Below are 26,990 nucleotides of genomic sequence, written 5' to 3'. Positions count from 1 at the left end.
TAATAGGCAGCTCCCAAATCTCAGGGACTTGGAGTTGAAAATGCATGTTATGTGTGCTTGAGGCTCAGCTGGGCCTCTGATCATCACTGTCCTTATGCCAGATCCCAGGCGGATAAAGCAACCACTTTATAAAACAGTGCCAGTCATTGTAGCTGAGGGAAAAGGTGGGTCTTGAAGTGGAATTCAGTGCTTTGGCCAGAGGTAGTCACATTATTTTCTCCTTCTCCTGTGAAAGCAAAGACAGACATACAATTACTATACTCTTCTACTCATTGTCTTCTTTAAATATCTTTTTGCTTCTCTGTCTTCATTCTCTGCTTAAATTTCTGAACATAAATGTTTCCTTATCTATCCACATCATACCCATTCTTTTATGTCCAGCTTTCATATCTTGTCTTCCAGCGAGACTTCCTAGATTAGCCATACCCGCAATAACCTCTTCCCATTACACTCCTAAGAAAATTATCTAATTATTGTGAGATCTTTGCTTTGAAGATTTATGTTATCATTTTAATTTTCAAAAGCAATACTTAGACTTCTTTACTAAAGTTGTAGGGAATGGTTTCTCTCTTTCTGTATCCCACCCATTCTGGTTGCCACCATACTCTTCATTTACAGGCTCTCATGTTTTAAAATTTTGATGGATATCTTGGAAATGGATAAATCCTAACCAAATTTGTAGGAAGAGAAAAACATACCACTTTAAACTTTGAGAGACCCCCAAATTGGTACTACATAGAATATTTTATACTGATATTTATATAGAAAATATAAGTAAGTATCCGAGGTAGAAAATATTTTAAATGGGATTAATTTATTGGTAAAAACCTAAGAGTTACTCTATCAATACTACATTAAAATATGAAACTGAATTTTAACAAAAAGGTGCTATTTTCTCATAGATTATATGACTTTAGGTGAAAGCTTTGTGTCACCCTGTGTTTATTGCTTTAATAGTAATGAAATTATTGTGCTAATTTGAATGATTAAAAATAAATTTCTTCTAGTGGACAGTTTCTTATTTTATGGCTCACTTGTCCCAAATCTTTAAATATTACTGGCACAAAAATATGGGAAGCAGAAAATTTACTAGCAACATGAAATATGAGACTACTGCAATACCTTCAGGTTATTTTTTAGGATTGTATATTGATTTGAAGATGAATTTCACCATTTTGTCCATATGTCCTTGGACATTTGAGGTAGAGAAAAAAAGATGAGAAATACATTGTACAGAATAAGTTGCATAAGATAGGAAGATTAGCAAAAGTGAATGAGACAGGCAGGACATTTAGAAATGTACAAACTATTGCATGTGCATCTTTTTCTTACTTAACAATGTGGTTAAGTAGCACATTGATCTTCAAAGGATGACAATAAATTGTGCATACTCTGCAGCCATCTCATCTTTATGCCTACAAATTGTGTGTTGTGCAGAACTGAATTCTTCAGGAGTCACTTGTTATGAAGAAGAAAATCTCGACACCAGCATTCTGATACTGACTTGCAATTATACCACATTGGAGCAGGGAAAAAATTGATTCCCTTTTTTTCACTTGATGTATTTTTAATTAATTTATTAAATATTGAATATATAAAGAGAGTAAAAATATTTGAATAAGATAAAAAATAGCAGTAAGATCAATATCTAGGTATTAACAACCAGTTTAAGAAATAGAACACTATCAGTACACTTGAATTTCTCTGTGTGTCCTTCAATTCCAAATCTCTACCTTATATGTTTGTATTTCTAAATAATATTTGATTTTGTGTTTTTGAAATTTACATAAATAGAATTATGCTCTATTTATTCTTCTGTGATTTGCTTTTTGAATGCAGCATTATGTCCCTGAGACTCTATTTTGATATGTATGTCTGAAATGCATTCATTTATACTGATCTAGAGTATTTCATGTAAGAGTATACCAAAACTTTGTATTCATTCTATAATCGATGGGTATTTCCATGAGTATTATTTTATTATTTTGATTTCAAAAATGCTGCTATAAATATTATTTATCTGTCTTCTGGTGCAATTGTTCAAGAATTTTTCTAAGATACACGCTGGGAGGGGGATTGCTAGGTGGTATGGTGGTGCATCTTTGACATCACGACATGATACTAAATTGCATTTTGCCACTTGCATCTGCAAATGCTAGGTATTGTTTCCTACACTTAATGTTCTCTAGCTTTAAGTTTTCTGAAATCTAATAAAATGGTTGGCTTAGTTTTACTTTCCCTGATGATTAATAAGATTTTTTTCTTTTGTTTTTAATGAATATATGTTGAATTCTGTTGAAGGATTTTTCTGCACCAATTGAAATAATTATGTGATATTTTTCTGCCGTAATCCATTCATGTGGTGCGTGACACTAATTGATTTTATAACTTTACACTTTTGGGAAAAACTCATTTTGATCATGATGTATTATCCTTTTATATTGTTGGATTCATTTCACTAATGCTTTATTTTGTAACTTTCCTCGTGACTACTTTTTCTTTCTTGTGCTCTCCTTGTCAAATTTTTGTATCAAGGTTATGCTAGTCTCATAAAATGAATTTGGTCAGGTGTTTTTTTTTCTTTTCTATTTCTGTAATGGTTTTATAAGATGTAAGTTATATAACCTCATAGAATTTGTTGGTTAAATAATCTCAGATTTGTATTCCCTTTGTGGGAAATGCTTTGACTTTGGATTCCACTTATCTATAGTTATAGAATTATTCAAATTTTAGATTTCTTTTGACAGCAATTTTTGGCCAGTTATATGTTTCTAGGAATTCATATTTAAGTTCAGTTTTAAAGTTATTGGTATAAAGTTGTTAATGCTACTTTATTATGTATTTAATCTCTGCAATATCAGAAAATATGGATACTTTCCATTATTAATTATGTTTATTTGTGTCTTCTTTTTTTTAAATCATCCTTGACTTTTGTCAACATTATTAGTGTTATCAAACTGTTTTTTTGCTTTGTTAGTATTCTGTATTGTATCTTTGTCTTATAGTTCATTATTTTCTGTTTTTATGTTTATTATTTTTGTCATCCATTTAACTTTATTCAATTACTTTTTCTGATTTCTTAAATGGGGTATTTATCTGTTTTCAGGACTACATTTTTATAATGCAAGGATTTTTAAAGCTATAAATTCCTGACCTAGAAGCATTTTAACTTCACCATACAAGTTTTGATATACGGCATTTTAAATCTTTCATTATGATTTCTTTTTTGACCAATTAGTTAATTTAGACATTAGGATTGATATGTTTAAATAGATTCTTGATTTCTAGCTTAATTGCAATTTTATTGGAGATTGTGGACTGGATAACTATTTTTTTGAAGTTTGTTGAGGTTTGCTCATCTGGTACGAGGTCAATTTTAAAAAACAAATCGTCCATGTGTCTTGAAAAGTATGGGTTATTCTTTAATTGTTGTTCACAGTCTTCTGCATTTTAAAGACAAATATAATCTAAAAATAAGAAGCTTCATTCTCCCAACTGAAAATAAGTGAAGAGATTTCTCTCCCCTCCTTTTTCTGCCAGCATTAACCTTAGAAAATGTAATGAAGTGATTAACTAAAACTTAAAGTACTTTCTTATTTGTCTGAAATGTCCATAAATCCTTTTGAAGACTAGATAGGGATTTCATCAGCTTTAAGAATGTCTTTCTTTCTTAAGGACCTGGGCCATCTATTTGAAATGTTAACATTAAGGGAGATAGCACCCTTATCTCTCATTTTCTTGGGAAGGTAGGAGTGTCAGTGGGTGTCTTGTTCCAATTTGCAAAACCACCTCTTGTCAAAAATATATGAGAAATTCCCCAACCTCCCCCAAACCTCTGCTCTGGATCAAGGCAATTAGCTAACACAGATGGTCACCCTACTTACCAGGTAAAGTTAGGATGAGCTATGTGTGACTGATGGTGCTATCAAGTCCTCTCACTTGAGAACTAGTTATTATCTCGTAAACATGTATGTAATGGGTTGTATCTGCTTGCCTATATAAGGGGCGAGATTTCTGTCTTTGCACAGTCTTCATGGATTGCCTGTGATGTGCATCACATTCTGGCTTAATACTTATTCCATAATACAACATTTTCTTTTCCTACGACTTTTGTGAAGAGGACGTCTGAGTTGGGAGAAGATTTTGTTCTTTTTTCTTATTTTCTTGTTTCGTTCCTGTTGCCCAGGCTGGAGTAGAGTGTGCGATTCAGAGCTCACTGCAGTCTCTAGCTCCTGGGTTCAAGGGATCCTCTTGTCTTAGCCTCATGAGTAGGTAGGATTGCAGGCATGCACCACCACACTTGGCTAATTTTTATTTTATTTTTATTTTTTGTAGAAACAAGGTCTTATTATGTTGCCCAGGCCTGTCTTGAACTCCTGCCAATCCTTTAGCTTCAGCTTCTCAAAACGCTGGGATTATAGGCGTGAGCCATTGAGCCCGGCCTAAGATTTTTGTTGTTTGAATTATATTTCCCCAACAACATGTGCACACACATACACTAAGTTTTTAATTGTGTTTTTCAAATCTTCTATATCTTTACAGAGCTTTTGATCTAATAACTATTAACAGAGGTATGATAGCAAATTTTTCCATTTCTACTTGAATTTGGTTAATATTTGCAATATGTATTTTTGGGTTATAATATATGGGCATTCAAGTTTAGAATTATTACATTTTTCTTTAAATTGAAAACATTATCAAAACATGTAAATTAACTTTATTTCTAATAACATGCTTTGCATTAAAATGTTAATATAGTAACAGTTTATTTCACTTACCATTACACAGAATTCTGCTTCTAATGTGTCTTTGTTTTTAGCTCTCTTTCATACATCGTATAGCCGATTTTTTAAAATTCAGTTTTAAAAATGTTTGTCTTTTCTGGAAAGTATTCTACCTTTACTGATTGTCATTACTGATATACTTTGATTTATTTCTGCCATCTTGTTTATTTACTTTCTTCCCTCTCTGGTTTTCTCTTGCTTTATTTTGAATTTATTGATTTCCCCTCTATCAGTTTTGAGGTTGTATAGCCCTTTTATAATATGTTGATGGTTACTTTAAAAATTTCAACATGCATGCTTAACAAAACAAGGTCTAAATTTAAACAATATTTTACCCTCATCCTAAACAATACAGGGGTTTGTATAACACTTTATTTCACATCAATCTCCTCCTGATTTACAAGATATTATTATCTAATATTTTTTATTTATTTTGCTATATCACTCTTTTATACCTTTACATTTTAATTAGCTTTACACACATATTCTACACATTTGTTTCTTTGTTTATTACTATTCATTTCTGTATCTCACAGTTCCAGTAGGGGACGATTTTCCTTCTATCAGAGACAAATTTTTTAGAATATCCTGTGGTGAGGGTTTGCAGTGTGAAACTTTCTCAGTTTCAGTCTGAAAGATAGTTGTACTGGATATATAATTGTTAATTGATAGTTTTCTTGTGTTGGGAGGGTAGGGTGCTGAATATAGTATTCCACCAAGTGATCCAGAAATATGATGACCAGCCAAAATATTGTTCAATATAGAAGCACTTGACAGGTATTAAGATATATAAAAGATATTAAATAATATAGAGCTAATGAGACTATCTGAGAGAAAATGTGTTTAAACATAAAGTCAAGCAATGAAATACAATTAACCTTAAGAATGAATATATCATGGAAAAATAGCTGGTGATGAACATTAGATCTGTTTAAATATTGACCTGGGATTCTTGGGCAAGATGGCCAAATAGGAACAGCTCCGGTCAGCAGCTCCCAGCAAGACCAATGCAGAAGGTGGGTAATTTCTGCATTTCCAACTGAGGTATGCAGTTCATCTCATTGGTACTGGTTAGACAGTGAGTATAGCCCATGGGGGGTGAGCAGAAGCAGGGTAGGGTAACACCTAACTCGGGAAGTGCAAGGGGTCATGAAACTCCCTCCTTTAGCCGAGGGAAACTGTGAGGGACTGTGCTGAGATGGACAGTGCTATCTGGCCCAGATACTACACTTTTCCAGTGGTCTTCGTAACCCACAGACCAGGAGATCCTTCAGGTGCCTACAGCATCCTGGGTTTCAAGCACAAAACTGGGTGGGCGTTTGGGCAGACACTGAGCTAGCTGCAGGGAGTTTTCTTTTCACACTGCAGTGGCACCTAGAAGGCCAGCAAGAGAGAACCATTCATTTCCCTGGAAAGGGGGCTGAAGCCAGGGAGCTGAGTGGTCCTGCTCAGTGGATCCCACCCCCACAGAGTCCAACAAACTAAGATCCACTGGCTTGAAATTCTTGCTGCCAGCACAGTAGTCTGAAGTCGACCTGGGATGCTCAAGCTTGGTGGGGGGAGGGGCATCCACCATTACTGAGGTTTGAGTTGGTGGTTTTCCTCTCACAGTGTAAACAAAGCCACCAGGAAGTTTGAACAGGGTGTGGAACCTGCCTCAGGGTGGCAAAGCCCCTGTAGCCAGACTGCCTCTCTAGAATCCTCCTGTCTGGGCAGGGCATCTCTGAAAGAAAGGCAGCAGCCCTAGTCAGGGGCTTATAGATAAAACTCCCATCTCCTGGGGACAGAGCACCTGGGGGAAAGGGTGGCTGTGGGCGCAGCTTTAGCCAACTTAAATGTTCCTGCCTTCCAGCTCTGAAGAGAGCAGCAGATCTCCAGCACAGCACTTGAGCTCTGCTAAGGGACAGACTTCCTCCTCAAGTAGGTCCTGGACCCCTGTGCCTCCTGATGGGGAGACATCTCCCAGCAGGGGTCAACAGACACCTCACATAGGAGAGCTCCAGCTGGCATCTGGCAGGTGCCCCTCTGAGACGAAGCTTCCAGAGGAAGGAGCAGGCAACAATCTTTGCTGTTCTGTAGCCTCCACTGGCGATACCCAGGGAAACAGGGTCTGGAGTGGACCTCCAGCAAACTTCAGCAAACCTGCAGCAGAGGGGCCTGTTAGAAGGAAAACTAACAAACAGAAAGCAATAACATCAACATCAACAAAAAGAATGCCCACACAAAAACCCCATCCAAAGGTTACCAACATCAAAGACCAACAGTAGGTAAACCCATGCAAAAACCCCATCCAAAGGTTACTAACATCAAAGACCAATGGTAGATAAACCCACAAAGATGGGGGAAAACCAGCACAAAAAGGCTGAAAATTCCAAAAACCAGAATGTCTCTTCTCAAAAGGGTCACAAGAGATCAAAACTGGATGGAGAATGAGTTTGACAAATTGACAGAAGTAGGCTTCAGAAGGTGGGTAATAACAAACTCCTCTGAGCTGAAGAAGTATGTTCTAACCCAATGCAAGGAAGCTAGGAACATTGATAAAAGGATTACAGGAACTGCTGACTGAATAACAGGTTTAGGGAAGAACATAAGTGACCTGATGGAGCTGAAAAAACACAGCACGAGAATTTCATGAAGCATACACAAGTATCAACAGCCAAAGTGATCAAGCAGAAGAAAGGATATCAGACATTGAAGATCAACTTAATGAAATGAAGCATGAAGACAAGATTAGAGAAAAAAGAATGAAAAGGAATGAACAAATCCTCCAAAAAAATATGGGACTATGTGAAAAGACCAAATGTACGTTTGATTGGTGTACCTGAAAATGACAGGGAGAATGGGATCAAGTTGGAAAACACTCTTCAGGATATTATCCAGGAGAACTTCCACAGTATAGCAAGACAGGCCAATATTCAAATTCAGGAAATACAGAGAACACCACAAAGATACTCCTCGAGAAGAGCAACCCCAAGACACATTATGTTCAGATTCACCAAGGTTGAAATGAAGGAAAAAATGTTAAGGGCGGCCAGAGAGAAAAATCAGGTTACTCACAAAGGGAAGCCCATCAGACTAACAGCGGATCTCTCTGCAGAAATCCTACAAGCCAGAAGAGAATGGGGGCCAATATTCAACATTCTTAAAGAAAAGAATTTTTAACCCAGAATTTCATATCCAGCCAAACTAAGCTTCATAAGTGAAGGAGAAATAAAATCCTTTACAGACAAGCAAATGCTGAGGGATTTTGCCACCACCTGGCCTGCCTTGCAAGAACGCCTAAAGGAAGCACTAAATATGGAAAGGAAAAACCGGTACCAGCTACCGCAAAAACATACCAAAATATAAAGACCATTGATACTAGGAAGAAACTGCATCAACTAATGGGCAAAATAACCAGCTAGCATCATAATGACAGGAACAAATTCACACATAACCTTTTTAACCTTCAATGTAAGCAGGCTAAATACTGCAATCAAAAGACACAGACTGGCAAATTGGATAAAGAGTCAAGATCCATCAGTGTGCTGTATTAGGGAGACCCATCTCATGTGCAAAGACACACATAGGCTCAAAATAAAGGGATGGAGGAATATTTACAAGCAAATGGAAAACATGAAAAGCAGGGGTTGCAATCCTAGTCTCTGATTTAGCAGAAAGAGGAGTTTGTGTCATGATTAAAACTCAATGTTACACCTTCATCACAGACGACATGGCCCCTAATAGAAGTATAACAAAGGTATTGCAAGGTCTGACTGCTATATCCAATGAGGTAGCCAGCAACTCAGGGGTAAATGACCCCTTTACATGATGGCTAAAACAAGGTAGTTTGGTAAATGGAAAGGAATAATAGCCTTTATTCTTATTTCCCTCACAGCCGTAATAGGTGTACTTATTTTTGTCAAGTGCTGTGTCATACCATGCATCCATAAGTAGATGCTGAGGCTCCTAAAAATGTCACTTACTAAAACCTCCGTTAATTATCCTGCACCTTATCCAGAGAAGCTTCTTCTTTTGGAAAATCCAGCAAAACAACTAAGCCAAAACATGCATTAAAAAGTTTAAAGGAAAGCTGTATGAAAAGACAAGGGCAGGGATTGTTAGATAGGAGTTCTAAATTTCTTTTCAAAGAATTAATATGTCAATGTGTTTATTTCTTTGCCTTCTACTTTTAAAACTAACTTTCTCGTAAGGCAAACTTTTTCGATTACGTGCTCCACCCTAACTCATTCTGATCACCTGCTCCACCCTAACTCATTCAATTTACCTGCTACCTGCTCTGCCCTGACTCTCACCAAAGCACTCACCACATCATTCTCTTTAAATTAGCTAATTGGAATTAGTTGAACCTGTGCAGTCTAATCCTAGCCAATAGGGGAACGACAGAGTAGCAGGGGCCACATGAGTCAGGGCTAAGAACCACTTCTCCTCCTTTGTCCAAATGTGTGCTTGCCATTGTTCCATCTGTAAGGGCATACCCTTCTATACAGAAGTAACTTGTCTTGCTGAGAATTAAAAAGAAAATTTAAAAAATAGACTTTAAACCAACAAAGATCAGAAAAGACAAAGAAGAGCATTACATAATGCTAAAGGTATCAATGCAACAAGAAGAGCTAACTATCCTAAATATATATGCACCCAATACAGGAGCACCCAGATCCATAAAGCAAGTTCTTAGAGACCTAAAAAGAGACTTAGACTCCCAAACAATAATAGTGGGAGACTTTAACATCCCACTGTCAATATTAGACAGATCGAGACAGAAAATTAACAAAGATATTCTGGACTTGAACTCAGCTCTGGACCAGGCAGACCTAATAGACATCTACAGAATTCTTCACCCCAAATCAACAGAATATACATTCTTGTCAGCACCACATCACACTTATTCCAAAACTGACCACATAGTTGGAAGTAAAGCACTCCTCAGCAAATGTAAAAGAACAGAAATGATAACAAACCATCTCTCAGAACACAGTGCAGTCAAATTAGAACTCGGGATTAATAGACTCACTCAAAACTACACAACTACATGGAAACCGGACAACCTGCTCCTCAATGATTACTGGGTAAATAACTAAATTAAGGCAGAAATAAATAAATTCTTGGAAACAGATGAGAGCAAAGATACAACGTACCAGAATCTCTGGGACACAGCAAAAGCAGTGTTTAGAGGGAAACTTATAGCACTGTATTCCCACAGGAAAAAGCAGGAAATATCTAAATTGACACCCTAACATCACAAAATAACTAGAGAAACAAGAGCAAACAAATTCAAAAGCTAACAGAAGACAAGAAATAACTAAGAGCAGAGCTGAAGGAGATAGAGACAAAAAAACAAAAACAAAACAAAACAAAAAAAACAACTCTTCAAAAAATACGTGAATCCAGGAGCTAGTTTTTTGAAAAGATTAACAAAATAGATAGACTGCTAGCCAGACTAATAAAGAAGAAAAGAGAAAAGAATCAGATAGACACAATAAAAAGTGATAAAGGGGACATCACCACTGATTCCACAGAAATACAAACTACCATCTGAGAATACTATAAACACCTCTACACAAATAAACTAGAAACTCTAGAAGAAATGGATAAATTCCTGGACACATACACCCTCCCAATACTAAACCAGGAATAAGTCGAATCTCTGAATAGACCAATAACAGATTCTGAAATTGAGGCAGTCATTAATAGCCTACTAACCAAAAAAAGTGCAGGACCAGACAGATTCACAGCCAAATTCTACCAGAGGTACAAAGAGGAGCTGATACCATTCTTTCTGAAACTATTCCAAACAACAGAAAAAGAGGGACTCCTTCCTAACTCATTTTATGAGGCCAGCATCATCTTGATACCAAACCTGGCAGAGACACACACACACACAAGAAAATTTCAGTCCAATATCCCTGATAAACATCGATGCGAAAATCCTCAATAAAATACTGGCAAACTGAATCCAGCAGCACATCAAAAAGCTTATCTGCCACGATCAAGTCAGCTTCACACCTGGGATGCAAGGCTGGTTCAAAATGCACAAATCAAAAAACGTAATCCATCACATAAACAGAACCAATGACAAAAACCACATGGTTATCTCAATAGATGCAGAAAAGCCATTCGATAAAATTCAACAACCCTTCATGTGAAAAATTCTCAATAAACTAGGTGCTGATGAAACGTATCTCAAAATAACAAGAGCGATTTATGAGAAACCCACAGCTGATATCACACTAATGGGCAAACGCTGGAAGCGTTCGCCTTGAAAACCCGCACAAGACAAGGATGCCCTATCTCACCACTCCTATTCAACACAGTATTGGAAGTTCTGGCCAGGACAATCAGGCAACAGAAAGAAATAAAGAGTATTCAAATAGGAAGAGAGGAAGTCAAATTGTCTCTGTTTGCAGATGACATGATTGTATATTTAGAAAACCCCATTGTCTCAGTCCAAAATATCCTTAAGCTGATAAGCAACTTCACCAAAGTCTCAGGATACAAAATCAATGTGCAAAAATCACAAGCATTCATATACAGCAGTAACAGACAGAGAGCCAAATCATGAGTCAACTCCCATTCAAAATTGCTACAAAGAGAGTGAAATACCTAGGAATCCAACTTACAAGGGATGTGAAGGACTTCTTCAAGAAGAACTACAAACCACTGCTCAAGGAAATAAGAGAGGACACAAACAAATGGAAAAAACACTCCATGCTCATGGATAGGAAGAATAAATATCGTGAAAATGGCCATACTGCCCAAAGTAATTTATAGATTCAATGCTATTCCCATTAAGCTAACATTGACTTTATTCACAGAATTAGAAAAAACTACTTTAAATTTCATATGGAACCAAAAAAGAACCCATATAGTCAGGACAATCCTAAGCAAAAAGAACAAAGCTGGAGGCATCATGTTAACTATACCACAAGGCTACAGCAACCAAAACAACATGGTACTGGTACCAAAACAGATATATAGACCAATGGAACAGAAGTCTCAGAAATATCACCACACATCTACAGCCATCTGATACTTGACACACCTGACAAAAACAAGCAATGGGGAAAGGATTCCTTATTTAATAAATGATGTTGGGAAAACTGGCTAGCTACATGCAGAATACTGAAACTGGACCCCTTCCTTACACCTTATACAAAAATTAACCCAAGATGGATTAAAGAGTTAAACATAAGACCTAAAAACCACAAAAGCCCTAGAAGAAAACTGAGGCAGTACCATTCAGGACATAGGCATGGGCAAAGACTTAATGACTAAAACACCAAAAGCAATTGCAACAAACCCAAAATTGACAAATGGTAACTAATTAAACCAAAGAGCTTCAGCACAGCAAAAGAAACTATCAGAGCTAACAGACAACCTACAGAATGGGAGAAAATTTTTGCAATCTATCCATCTGGCAAAGAGCTAATATCCAGAAACTATAAGGAACTTAAACAAATTTACAAGAAAAGAAAACTAACAACCCCATAAAAACTGGGCAAAGGATACGGACAGACACCTTTCAAAAGAAGAAATGTATGCAGCCAACAAACACATGAAAAAAAGCTCATCATCACTGGTCATTAGAGAAATGAAAATCAAAACCACAATGAGATATATCTCATGCCCGTTAGAATTGGATCTTTAAAAAGTCAGGAAACAAAAGATGCTGTAGAGGATGTGGAGAATTAGGAACACTCTTTCAGTGTTGGTGGGAATGTACATTAGTTCACCCATTGTGGAAGACAGTGTGGCCCTTCCTCAAGGATCTAGAACCGGAAATACCATTTGACCCAGCAATCCCATTACTGGGTATATACCCAAATAATTATAAATCATTCTACTGTAAAGACACATGCACATGTATGTTTATCGTGGCACTATTCACAATAGCAAAGACTTGGAACCAACCCAAATGTCCATTAATGATAGACTGGATGAAGAAAATATGGCACATATATACCATGGAATACTATGCAGCCATAAAAAAGAATGAGTTCATGTCCTTTGCAGGGACATGGATGAAGCTGGAAACCATCACTGTCAGCAAACTAATACAGGAACAGGAAACCAAACACCACATGTTCTCACTCATAAGTGGGAGCTGAACAATGAGAACATATGAGCACAGGAAGGGGAACATCATACATCAGGGCGTGTTGGGTGGTGGGGACAAGGGGAGGGATAGCATTAGGAGAAATACCTAATGTAGATGACTGGTTGATGGGTGCAGCAAACCACCATGGCACATGTGTACCTATGTAACAAACCTTCACGTTCTGCACACGTATCCCAGAACTTAAAGTATAATAAATAAATAAATAAATAAATAAATAAATGTTAACCTAAGGGTACACAACTATTGGCATTAGGACTATAGAGCACAATGGGCATATTATATACTTAAATAATGTAATGATAGCAGTGCAAGTACATTTTGGGAGATTAGAGAATGTATGGGAGTGCTAAAGCCTTCATGTTATAATATGTAAAATGAAACACGAGTATAAAAGCCATAACTGCAAACTTTTATTATTATTGCAATCTCATTCACTCTTTTAACTTTAGAGAAATTCTTAAGAAATAATACTTTTGTAGTGAGAAAAACACTTGTTTGCAAATCAACAATCCTTTCAGTTTTATTATTTAATTTAAATAAAATTTAATACATTAGAATTTATGTATGATTTTGTTTTCATAAAAGATTCTCATTCTGTTTATCTTACTATAAATTATTTGAATATATACACTGAATGATAACTTGAACATTCACCAAATAACTGACAGTCATTTCTGTGTAATGGAATTTAGAATTACTTTAAAATTTTAACTATTGTTCTTTTCAGCATTATTTAATTTTTTATTGTAAACATAAATCAATTTTATACAAATAATGGAATATTTTATCTTAAAAAATAAATGTGACAAAATGTTAGTAGCTAAATACATTAATATATTTTTAAACTTCTAAAATTAAAAAAAAAAATGACTGAGTGTGCTGACTCATGCCTGTAAATCCTAGCACTTTAGGAGGCTGAGGTGGGAGGATTGCTTGAGCCTAGGGAAGCCTGGGCAACAGGGCTGTCTCTACAAAAACTCAAAAAATGAGTCAGGCCTGGTGGTGTGCCTGTGGTCCCAGCTACACAGGAGGCTGAGGCAGGAGGATCACCTGAACGCAGTGGCTTCAGGCTACAATGAGCCTTATTCGCACCACTGCATTCCAGCCTGGGTGATACAGCAAGACCCTGTCTAAAAACACAAACAAACAAGCAAAAAAACTTTAAAGATTTTTTTTTCTGTAAGTGTTTTAGTTTATTTTGTATTGCTGTAAAAAATACTTGAGACTGGGTAATTTCTTTATTTCTCTATATTTTTTCTTTTTTTTTACTTGAGGCAGAGTCTCACTATGTTGGCTGGGCTGGTCATGAACTACTGGGGTCAAGTGATCTTTCTATTTCAAGTAGCTGGAACTATAGGCATGTGCCACCGCCTCTGGATTCAGGACTGGATAATTTATAAGAAAAGAGACTTATCTATCTCCCAGTTCTGTGGACTCAGAAGTTCAAGGGCACAGCCCTGGCTTCTGGCAGGAGCATTCATACTGTGTCCCAACATGGAAGAGTAAGTCAAAGGGGAAGCCGCTGACGTGCAAAGAGAAGAAATCCTGGCTTTATAACAACCCACTTTCATGGGAACCAATCTATTCTTGAGAGAGCGAATCCAATCTCAGGAGAGCAAGAACTTGCTCACTACTGTGAGAAGAGCACCAAGCCATTTATCAGGAATCTGCTCCCGTGACCCAAACCACTCCCACAAGGTCCCACCTCCCAACACTGCCATACTAGGGATCAGACTTCCACATGAGTTTTGGTGGAGCCAAACCAACCATGTCCAAACATAGCAACATGCTTTTTATTTTATTTATTTATTTATTTATTTATTTATTTATTTATTTATTTATTTATTTTTGAGACAGAGTCTCGCTCTGCCGCCCAGGCTGGAGTGCAGTGGCCGGATCTCAGCTCACTGCAAGCTCCGCCTCCCGGGTTCACGCCATTCTCCTGCCTCAGCCTCCCGAGTAGTTGGGACTACAGGCGCCCGCCACCGCGCCCGGCTAGTTTTTTGTATTTTTTAGTAGAGACAGGGTTTCACCGTGTTAGCCAGGATGGTCTCGATCTCCTGACCTCGTGATCCGCCCGTCTCGGCCTCCCAAAGTGCTGGGATTACAGGCTTGAGCCACCGCGCCCGGCCACTTTTTTTTTTTTTTTTCGGAGGGTTTGTATAGGATAAATCTCCTAAAATTTTTATGGAAGGATTAAGCAGCTATTACCTTTCTTCATTTTAAGAGTTTTAAATATACTTCTGATTGATACAGGGATATTGATTCATCCTTCAGAGTTCCTCTTCCTCTGGGTTACCTTTTTCCCATAAGCTCAGATCGGCACCTACATTTCTTACATGCATCTGCAGATTCTTCTCCGGTAAGCACTTGCATCTAGTTTTCTTAATTCCTCAGGTAGCTATTTTACCTGTATTTGGAAAGGTTCCCTTTTCCCTGACACCTCTACTATCTGAATCCATAAAACCCTGAATTCTGACATGGGTTGAAGTCAGCATGTAGGAAAATAGTATCCTGGTGAGTTTCCTAATGCTTGCATCACGTTTATAATTTAATAGGATGGGCCAGGTTTTGTAGTTAATAGATGGTTTTAAAAGATCTGTATTTTCCAGAATCTATAAAATACAACGGTCACTCTTGAAGGTCTAATTCTTACATAAACTTTTTTGGGTTAGTTTATAATCATTATAATTTTAAAAAATCTAGATTTTAATGTTCAGGCCAACATGGTTTGACTCCCAGTTCTACTACTTACAAAAGTGTAATCACTGGGAGATTTCTTAATCTCTTTGATTCTCAATTTTTAAAATCTGTAAAGTGAGGATAATGCCTACCTCATAGTGTTGTTTTCTTGAGAGTTCAATAAGCTAATATGTGGAATGTACATATTATTATACACTTGGACCTAGAATATCTAAAAGTGAATTTAATGGTAGAATTTTCTTTTAAAAATAAGTGTAATTGGGTAATTTATTTATAATGGTTAACTATTTTCAGTCATTACTCAAACAAATCTTGATTTCTAGGTCTGGGCTCAAAGTCCCCAAACCATCCTATCTTGGAAGTAGATAGAGAGATTGTTTACTATAGTGATGAAGAGCAGAGACTTAAAAGCAGACAGCATAGGATTGAATGTCTGTTTCTACCTTGACTTGCTCTACCTTATAAGCAAGTTGCTTAGCCTCTCTCTGTCTTGATTTTCCCATCTGAAAAATCATTATAGATGGTTCTTATGTCACAGGTTTGTTTGAAGATTAAGTAAGTTAGTCTTGTAAAGTGCTTAGAATACTTTATGAGGTTATGTTGGGGAGAAAAAAGATAGGTACCTCCAAGGAAGGGCCAATGTTACTTAGTTTGATATATAAAGGGCCTTTAAACTTTTCTGACTTTGTGGCCGTAACCCCTTCTTAAACACTCTTCTCTCCTGTTTTGGCCCTTTGCTTCTCATCTTTCAGGTCATAGCTTAATCTTTTTTTTTTTTTTTTTTCCCAGCAAGACTTATTGGATGTCACAGAGGAGGCTATGTGATAAAAGCATCCTTGAAGTCCATCTTCCCTTCTAACACATACACACGCCCTATGCAGACAGAGATGAGAGTGTCTTGTTCACCAGTAAAACCTTAGCACCTAGCACTGTGCCTGACAATATTTGTTTGAGAAAGAAGGAATACTCCTTTTTTTCACCACTGTATGGGCTATTCGTTGGGAGGCTAATAGATGCAAATAAAAGAGGGCTTGGGATTTCTTTCAGCCTTCTTACTCTCCAGAAAGACCTGAAATTCCCTCTGAATTCCTGCTGATTTCTCCTTGCCACAGACAGGCAAAGAGATTACAGTTTCACTTGATATCAACAGCATTAACCTCCGTGAGGGTTTCTTACCAGTTAAAGAAGTCATTTTTTTTCAGTCTCAAAAGTGAAAGAGATCTTTTATCCTAGTAGGAAAGTTACAGTTTGCTGTGTCTTCTTTGAGATTTAAGGTAGTTTACATGTAATCTCTTATCTGTTCAACTGAAGATATCCTTGGCAAGAAGCCCCCACATCTGAATCAGACTTCTGCTTTCTTACAGAGTGTCTTTCTGAAGAGCTGGAATTCCTTCAGAACAAGAATAGTAAATCAGAATTTCAGATGCTTGTTAGATGATATAGTCCCACAGAGGTTTCCTTGCAGGATTCAGATGACCTGATTATTTGTAGATATTATTGGCTTCTCATTCGGAAATGCTGCTCGGCAGGAACTTCTCTCAAACTCTTTCCTGTCATGAGGGAGGATCCTTGGAAAGGAAAGTGAAATAACATTTATGGCATTGAGATAATATGCAAATTAAGCATTCTTACACACTTGCTTTCAATCAACTATTTTATCATCACTGAATAAGAAAAATGGGCACCATCATTTCAAAATATAAATGCATATAAATATGATCAAATACAACTTCATCATTATGATTCATAATCATGAGGCATCCACAGAGTAAAAGATATAGAAATAAAAAAGAAATGGCCTTGGTTGTTAAAATCAGAACATATTGACCATAGCAACACATGCATATTCCACTTCAATAATGCCAAAATGCCTAAGGGAAGATAAATCCACAGGAAGATTCATCTCAGCTCACAAGGGTGAGCAGAGGAAAGCATCTGCAAAAGTCTCAATGTGAAGTGTCTGCCTTTGAAATTTGGAAACAAAACATCAAATATTTTACAACATTCAGATCCATCTATGGGGTCTAAATTTGGCCACATCTTATCCAGGTCAGTCCAATGCTTACTGGCCATGACAAACTGATTTTTTAAAAGGAATGTTATTTGGGATTTGTGGAGCCACCCTAAAGATCAAAACTCTACTTAATCTGTGAATGACACAGGGTAGGTATCAACAATGTGACATGTCAAATTTATGTCTCCTTAATCCTTTTCTGTAAGAATGGTGTCAATTATTTTCATTCTGTGTTTGTGTGTGTCAGATAGCCAGTCAGTCAACAGCATTTAATGAGTGTCCACTGTGTACTCCGGGGAGCTATAAAAGGAAACAGCTCCTGTCCTTGAGGAGTTTATAATGAAATGGGAGAGACAAAGCAAACAAATGAAAAAATATACAATGGTTATCAAAGAGTCCAGGGCTAGCCTTCTGATAAAACAACAACAAAAGACATTTAGATTTTGTAATTTCTTTTGTTTGAAAGTTCAGAGGAAAATGTCACTTATTTTCCAAGGTTATTTAGAGGACTACCTGAACAAATATGAAGATTTATTTTTAAGCATTTGAGAAAAACTCCTCAGATTTTTAAGTCAATATGCCTTTGGTACTATTAAGCTCTTTAGCAAGGTATCTTTAAATACCCACTCATGGAAAGGAAATCCTGGCTTAGGTTTCTGAGATTGAAACTGGAAGAAGGGGCAGTTTATCTGCTTTGAACATGTTGATATTTCTGTTTTCACAGTTTTGATGATACCAGCTAGTTTTTGACTAAATTGCATGGAAGTTACAACTGGTAGGAGAGTGACGCTTTCCTGATTTTGTTTTCCCTGCATCAGTGAGAAAGATGAGATAAAAATTTCTGGTTTCCTCAGTCTGATTTCTGGGCAGCTATTGCCAAAAAGGGTCACCTGTAAGAGCTCTGTGATTGCTCAACATATGAATAGTTTCTACTGAAAGTATAGTCCTGACTTTTAGGAAGACTGCTTTTTTTTCTCATGCAGATATTTTAAGCTTGTCCTCAGTGCCTTTCTGTCTGCCATCTGTCCTCTCTTCTCCTGTCTGAGGTGTTCCCTTGTCCTAGGATCAGTACTTCTAAGTTCTCCCATCTAGATGTTCTAATAACGGACTGCCATTCTGAGGGAGTTTCTTCTTTTGAATATTCTCCCTCACTCCCCAATTCACCTATTTCTTCTATGCAAATTGACAAGTTAGTGGACACTAATTTATTAATGACTTAAATAGTGTATTGTGACCTAATAGTTGCATCACTGTATGAATCTCTGAAAATGATATAAATCAGTTTCTATTATTGAAACTTTAAATATTATGTGGATACTTGAGAGTCATCTTTCAGTGTGAGAGGGCTTCTTTGGGCCTTGAATTATTGACCTCAGATTAATCTTATTCCCAGCATGATGGGAGAACCATGTCAAGGTTTGAGATGGGAGAAAATTTAGGAAAACATTTTGTATATCCTCATATTTCCAGGAAAATTGTGTCACTTCCTTTCAACCCTCAGGGGTTTGTTATCACAATCAGAATAAAGTCCACGCTCTTCAGTGTGGCCCTAAACTTTACTTCATTTGGCCTCTGCTCACTCTTCTGATCTCATCTTCTCCAGTCTCTCTTTCCTTCACTGGACCAGAGCCACCCTGACTTCTTCCAGTTCCTTGATTATCCTAGCTCTTTCCTGCTCTGGAAACTCCAGAAATTCTCAAGGCCGAGACTTTCTAGGCATTCAGGTCATCCTGTCTAAATGAATTCCTTCTTACCTCCTGTATTATATTTTCTTTAAAGCACTTCTATTTTGTGGACTAAAAAAAATTATTGTTGCTCTGCTTATTGTACATTTTCAACCACTGAAATCTCTTGAAGGCTGAGACTTTATTTTATGATTGCTGTATTTTCAGGGTCCAGACTATACTAGGCAAATAGTAGATAATAAATATTTTTTAAAAAGGTTGCCTAAATAATCATAGCTAGTGTAAAAATCATAGCTGAATTTAAGTTCAGGCTAAGAAAGGATGAAATACTTAAAATGATTGCTTCCTTATTGACAACCTGGTTTTATATTATTGAAAAAAATACTTTATCACACTTCAAACCTTCTCAAAATGTTCGATATGGTGGAATATGAACACTTCTGCTCTTTGAATATCTTCAGTTCTTCAGGGAAGAAACAGAGGAAGACCGACTACAAATTAGGAAGCCTTTTTAGCATCTGTTGGGGAGAAGAGTGTGCAGTGGATCATAGTGTAACTGGGAAGTTATTGAAAAATGACAGGAATGAAGCCAAAGGGAAGAGCCTGGAAACCTGTTGTAGTGAATGCACATAGCATTCCCTTCTTTGTCCTCCAAGTCCCCTGAAACCAGCAGAGTGTGAAGTTTAGAGTAGAGGCTTGATTACACCAAACTCAGGTGTGAGCAGAAATAAAGACTAGGGGCAGAGAAGGCAGAAAGGGCAGAGGTGGCAAACACTAGTTCTGGGTTGGCTGACAGTTGATTAAGACAGAGTCACAAAGGAGAAAAATTGCTTTTATTTGCCATGAGGATGACCAGTGCTCCACCTGGATGGACCTCAGTCAAATATCCTAGAGTTGACTCTTACTTTTTGTCAGCTCCACAATAAACTGTGTTCTGCCTGTAATGACAGGCTAGACAGATTATTTTATGGGCGTATGCACTCTTATGGAAATGGAAGCAAAAGGAGAAATGGCAGAGTCTTTCTCCCTTGCTTGAACTCTTACTTGTTTACTTTTCTCCTCCCCTACCTCCACATCATTTTTTTTTTCTCGTCTGTTTTGTTTGGAAACCTTATCTTACCAATTTCCAACCTTTTTCACTTTCTTCAACAATCTGTCTCTTTGTAGCCTTGCACTCAATGAGTGTTATAATTGGAAGAAAACTTTGTTAACCTGAAAGGTAAATAATGGTAACATTATTTTAATTTGTGTTTTTCTGATGACTCATGAGTTGAACATGGTTATAGTTTTGATCACTTCTTTCTTTCCTAGAGTATTACCTATTCATATCATTGTCTTTTATTTTTGGAGTATTTCTATTTTTTCTTAACAGAGTTTAGTGCTTAGAATCATAGGCTCTGTAGCATCGATTTTCTGAGCTACATGCTGACTCTGTCACTTCTATGGGACACCAATGGGCAAGTTGCAGAGTGACTCTGTGCCTCAGTTCTCATCTTTAAAATGGGTAATAACAGATATGACTATGTCTCAGAGTAGTTGTGAGGAGTAATGAGATAAAATATATTAGGTGCTCACAACACTACCTGGCACATAGTATATGCTCCATAAATGTTATCTATTATTATTAGCTACTTAAATATTAAGGATATTATTTCCTTGTGGATCACATTTAAAAAAAATATCTTTCTCCATTTAATAGTTGCCTCTTCATTTTATCCAAGGTTTTGATCTTCAAATGTGTTACATTTTAGGTGGCTGAGTTTGTTGATCTTTAGATTTGCATTTTCCTTCAATGCTTTTATGCTCAGAAAGTCTCCCTCAATGGCAGTTTGTGAAAGAATAGATTTTCAGATGCTATCTCTTTTTCTTTTCCTATTTATGATTCCTCAATTTCCTGCCATGTGTTTCAATCCTCTTCATTCTTTTTTCCCTCATTTCCTTTATTTTTATTTTTGATTGTGGCAAAATATATGTAACATATAATTTACCAACTTAACCATTTTAAGTCAGGAGTGTAAAGTACATTCACATTGGTATGCAATCAATCTCCAGACACTACTTTCAAATATTTTAGTTATATACCCAGAAACAGAATTGCTGGATCATATGGTAATTCTATTTTTAGTTTTCTGGGAAACTGCCATACTGTTTTCCATAGTGGCTACATCATTTTACTTTCCTACCAACAGTACACAAAGGTTCCGATTTCTGCACATCCTGACCTACACTGTTATTCAAATGTGATGGCAAAATAAAAGCATTTTTCACACACAAAAAGAATAATACAATTTATTGTCCACAGACCTGAAGTAAAAGAACTATTAAAGTTTGTGCTTTAGCAATAAGACAGTGAACTCAGGATGAAGGTGAGGGGACAAGAATTTCTGAGTTGAACTACAGTTTTATAACATGTATTGGTAAATTTACTTTAATATTAATCATAAAAACATAAATATCCCTTTTTAAAAGGGCAAAACTAGAACTATAAGTAATAACAAGATTGTGTGGGAAGTGTTCAATAGATAGTTAAAGCAGTCTATGGAAATTCTCAGGATAACAAAATACTGAGTAACAACAGTTCTGTTGGAAAAATTCACATTTGGTAAAATTTGTAAATGTAGCATCTATCTGTAAGTCTGTTCTTTCTATGGTTGAATATATCTGTTCATACGGCTATACCATATTTTGCTTCTCCATTCACAAGTTCAGAGACATTTGAGTAGTCTCCAAATTTTGGCTATTATGAATGATGTTGTTACAAACATTCATGCACAAGTCTTTGTCTGGACATAGATTCTCATTTTTCTTGAGTATAGATCTAAGAGTGAAATTACTGGGTTATATAGTAAATAATAATTTTTGAGTAAATGTAGCATTTCACATTCCCACCAGCAATGCATGAGAGTTCTAGTTCTTACATTCTCACCAGTCCTTGTTATTATTAGTCTTTGTTTAGAGCCATCTTATTGGGTTCTACATTATATCTCTTTGTTGTTTTAATGCTAAATACACCCTTTTGAATTAGTAAAATCTTTGAGAAACTGTGACTCCTCCCTAGCTCTCTGGACTACCAAAGCTTTAATCCACTGTTCAGTGTTCTTTTAACAATTATGATGTGGCTATAATTTATTCATTGATCCATTCATTCATTGATTCATTAACTTAACAGTGATAATTGAATGTCTGCAATAGGTCAAGCAATGTTCTAGGAATAAAAACCTGAATTAAATTGATTCCTGCTCTCAAGGACTTGACTAACCTAATTGGAAACATGGACCGAGACAGTAAGAACTAAATGCAATGTGGTAGATGCAAATAAAGTGCAAAATGTTATTCAAGTTCTGATCTAGTCAAATCTTAATATGTCAAGAGCTTTGGCCGGGCGCGGTGGCTCAAGCCTGTAATCTCAGCACTTTGGTAGGCCGAGACGCGTGGATCACAAGGTCAGGAGATTGAGACCATCCTGGCTAACATGCTGAAACCCCGTCTCTACTAAAAAATACAAAAAACTAGCTGGGCGAAGTGGCGGGCGCCTGTAGTCCCAGCTACCCGGGAGGCTGAGGCAGGAGAATGGCGTAAACCCGGGAGGCGGAGCTTGCAGTGAGCGGAGATCGGACCACTGCACTCCAGCCTGGGCAACAGAGCAAAACTCCCTCTCAAAAAAAAAAAAAAAAAAAAAAAAAAAAAAAAAATGTCAAGAGCTTTCAGTTGCCATTTTCCTTGTCATGAGAACATCTTTCTAACATGCTCAAGGTTGATTTCTAATGGTAAGAGAATGAGGTTGGAATGAGATAGGAGCTGACTTCCAGTCAACACTGTGGGCTCCACATATCACTTTACTTTAGTTCATTATCAGTGCTATTATCTAGTTCAGAACATGATATGCTGAAAACACGCTAGTTTCTGTTCTTGCATCTTAAAGTAGAAAGAGCAGATGCTATTTCCATTAGTTGTCCATCTAAGGATACCATATAGACTATTCCCTTGATAGATTTAGTTTCACCACCTTACACTGAATTTTTCTTAAGAAGGAAGCAACTAAAATAAACAAGAAGTTGAATCCTGAGTTTCTGAGGGCAATGACATTTGCAAGCAATTTGTGGCAGGTAAGAGACATTTGCAAGCAATTTGTGGCAGGTCCATAAAGTACTTCCTCTTAGGATGTTCTTGTGATTTCTGCTGTAATATATCTCCCACCCCAAAAATGCATGCATGTGCCTAAACACACACACACACACACACACACACACACACACTGCCACAACCTTCTCCACTTCCCTAAACCCAATGAATGACTAACTTGCAAAGAATTCTCCACAGATTTTAAATATGAATACAAAGAAGGGATTCTAGTGATTGATACTTTTCCTGACCTTTAGATAACAGTTAACTAAACCATTTTAGGCTGATGTTGACATAGCCTATTAAATATCTCTACAGCAGAAATTCTACAATCTGTCCCATTGTTCAGAAGTCCCGAAGTCTATGATTTAATGTAAAAAATAGACCAGAAATCTGAAGACTTTATACAATTTATATCTATAACACAGTTGACTGAATTAGTTGAATGTGTCAGAACGCAATATGTGTACATATAAAATTTTTGGTGAAGCATGCCATAAAATTATAGTTTGTTCATTAATTTTGCCAGTTCACAAACATATCTCAGGTATGGCAATATGTCAGGCTATATGCTTGTGATTGTGGATACATGGATAAGAAAAAGACAATCCTCATCTTAAAGGAATAAACTCATGAAGATAGACCTGTAAATAAAGAATTACCACACATGGTAATAAACATAGGAAAAAAAGAAAAATTAATCATCACGATAGAATGAAAAAGTTTTCGGGAAGACTCCCAAAGAAGCAGGTTTTTGAACTGTGTCTTAAATATTTGCTGCTCACAAAGTGTGGTTTTCAAACTAGCGGTATTCACATTTTCTGGAAGCCTGTTAGAACTTCAGAATCTCAGATGCCATTCAAGACATACCAAATCAGGATCTCTATTTTAATAAGATCTCTGGTGATTTGTATGACATTAAATTATAAGAAGGTTTGCTTTAAAGGATGGTGAAGAATTCCCAAGTAGGTTTGAAGGAAAGGAAAAATATTCTCCAGAAGTGGGAACGATACTTGTAAAGGGACTATCTTGGACAAGATTCTCTTTAGAAGCACATTCTGAGGCAAAGAGTTGAGTACAGCAGTTTACTTGGGAGGAAGCAGTAGTAGGGGAGTGGGAAGTGAGATAAGGAAGGGAAGAATGACTGTAAAGAGTATCTTTTCTGGCAGATTACTTCTGTGAGCAACTGGATCTCTCAGTTCTTTGGGAGCACCCTGGGGAAAAGTGTGGCTATGACTTGGGGTTGCTCACCAGTTCCAGTCATTCTTTGGTTGAGAGCTGCTTCCTATGGATGTTAATTCTTCTCCATTTTAGATTTTCCACAGGTGTGGGCCTCGTTGGCTCTGGTCACTTGAGAAAGCCCTTAGTAAAGAGTTGCAGGTGAAAGTCAGTAGTTGGAGGTTCACAGAAATGGTGGGTGCTGAAAGGATATGGGTGGGTATCAACGGTGGCTGCTATAGAGATCAAGGCATGAAACAGCACTACGAGGTATACTCAAGGAATTGCTGGTTGTCCAGCATTCTGGGAGTGTAGGGAATGAGTGTGGAAGTATCAGGATCTAAGGCTGTCTAGATACATAACAGCCAAATCATAAAGGGCCATGTGATGAAGACATGCTAAGGAAGTTGGAACTTACTTGCGGGCCATTAAACACTTAAAAAATAGAGTGTCATAGTAGAAATTTCATCTTTGGAAAGATTATTTTCCAGTCTAGAGGGTGGAACTTCAGTGAGACTGAAGACAGAGAGGCCAGTTAAGAACTCTATAATCTTGGATACAGCTTTTGTAGTTAGGATATCACCATTAGCTGACTGGATTAATTAATATCTCTATTGAGCTTCTGCTATCTTTACAGCATTTTGCAGCTAGCTATGTGAGATACTGGGTATTCTTTTCTTTAATTAATGAAAGTAATATGTTTAAACTGAAGTCTATTCAATATATTAGTGCTATTGCTGTATGTTAGTAAGTGTTGGTGTGTTAATATTTTACATGATGTGTATATTTCACAGGTCTTGAGTACTGTAGCTGATACCTAGTATAATTCTCTAAAAAAATGACCCATAGTATTTTTCTTTTTCCTGAGAGCACAGGATGCAATTTAAGCTAGTAATTTTCTTTTATACGAAAAAATTTCCTTTATACAAATTTTTTTAATACCAAAATTTCCCATTCATTGGGAACTATATGTAAGTCCCCAACGAATGAATATATTAATTATTCACCTTGCTCATGGACACTAGTCACATTTTATTATGACCATTGCCACATCTCATAGAATAGGAATTTCTTGGTTATTGCTATATTCACCCATATAAAAGTGTTGCCTTCCATTTCTCTTAGCTAAGATACACAGAAAACTTTTGACTAAGGCAGAGAAATAATGGCTCATGTACTAATCCTTGTGAAATTAAGCAAAAAATGTGTGAAATTTAAAAAAATCTTGAAATAAAAAAAAGAAATTCCTGCCATGTCACTTACTATCCCTAATCTTAATTTCAGTGTTGTATATATGTGTGCATCTAAAATGTCATGTTTTTCAGACTTCCTTTCAATCCTTGAACTCTATTGAAAAGCTTTATTATATATTCTTCATTACTGATCTTGTTATAAAGATTTGATGCTGCTTAAAATAACCATTTGCTTTATTAAGCCAAGCTTTGTTTACTTCTGTATCTATTGAGATTAACCTCCCCTCACCATCCTTACACATGCACCCTTTGATTATTCTCAGTATTGATATCTTGGTCTTCCAAGAGCTGTAAGTTCTCAATTCACAAAAGGAAGGAGGTTCTAAGGTTCATCTAATGTGATAACTAGATTTGTATATGGTATTAAAGTATTAAAGGAGAGAATTTCTTTGCCTGTAGCTTATTTATTTGAATGCAGAAAAAATTTACTGGAGAGATTCAAAATGGTAAATTTGTCTATACAGAATTCAATAAGCAAGATGCTGAAATAGAGTCTAAATCTTCCATCATCACTAAAGCTGTTTGATAAGAAATTTATCTCCTCTTGTCTGCTTTAGCTTAATCTAAGTACTAATGAATCAGGACCCATTCTGTATTCATTTGTCCTCACATTTTACTTGCTGTGGCAAGGATTCAGAAGTGATTGATTAATATCAAATAAGTTTTGCTCTCTATTGGAAGTCTTGACACAGCAACACATGCTTTTTTTGTTTTAAATTCATATACGGCAACTTTCTCTATGGTAGGTACCGTAGAAGACTAGAAGTTTCTATTATAATACATTCATCATTTTGAAAAGTGAAGGTGGCTGGCTGCAGCGTCTCATGCCTGTAATCCCAGCACTTTGGGAGGCTGAGGCGGGTGGATCACCTAAGGTCAGGAGTTTGAGAACAGCCTGGCCAACATGGTGAAATCCCGTCTCTACAAAAAAAAAAAAAAACAAAATTAGCCGGGTGTGGTGGTGGGTCCTGTAATCCCAGCTACTCAGGAGGCTGAGGCAGGAGAATTACTCGCACCCAGGAGGCGGAGGTTGCAGTGAGTCGAGATCATACCACTGCACTCTAGCCTGGACAACAGAATGAGACTCCATCT

At 36.8% G+C, this 26,990-nt stretch overlaps 1 long non-coding RNA gene across 1 annotated transcript; it reads right to left on the bottom strand.

Moving 5' to 3' along the window:
* Nucleotides 1-24,717, bottom strand: LOC139355664 (uncharacterized). Its single transcript, XR_011606491.1, has 3 exons — nt 24,679-24,717; nt 16,783-17,174; nt 1-226 (listed from the first exon to the last, which is right to left on the bottom strand). It is a non-coding gene; the product is annotated as an uncharacterized lncRNA (long non-coding RNA).
* Nucleotides 24,718-26,990: the final 2,273 nt, after the last annotated feature.

This window comes from Macaca nemestrina, chromosome 8 (assembly GCF_043159975.1).
Source record: "Macaca nemestrina isolate mMacNem1 chromosome 8, mMacNem.hap1, whole genome shotgun sequence".
In the NCBI taxonomy this organism is placed as follows: domain Eukaryota; kingdom Metazoa; phylum Chordata; class Mammalia; order Primates; family Cercopithecidae; genus Macaca; species Macaca nemestrina.
The sequence above is the reverse complement of the archived record's forward strand: the minus strand, read 5'-3'. Positions and strand labels throughout refer to the sequence as shown.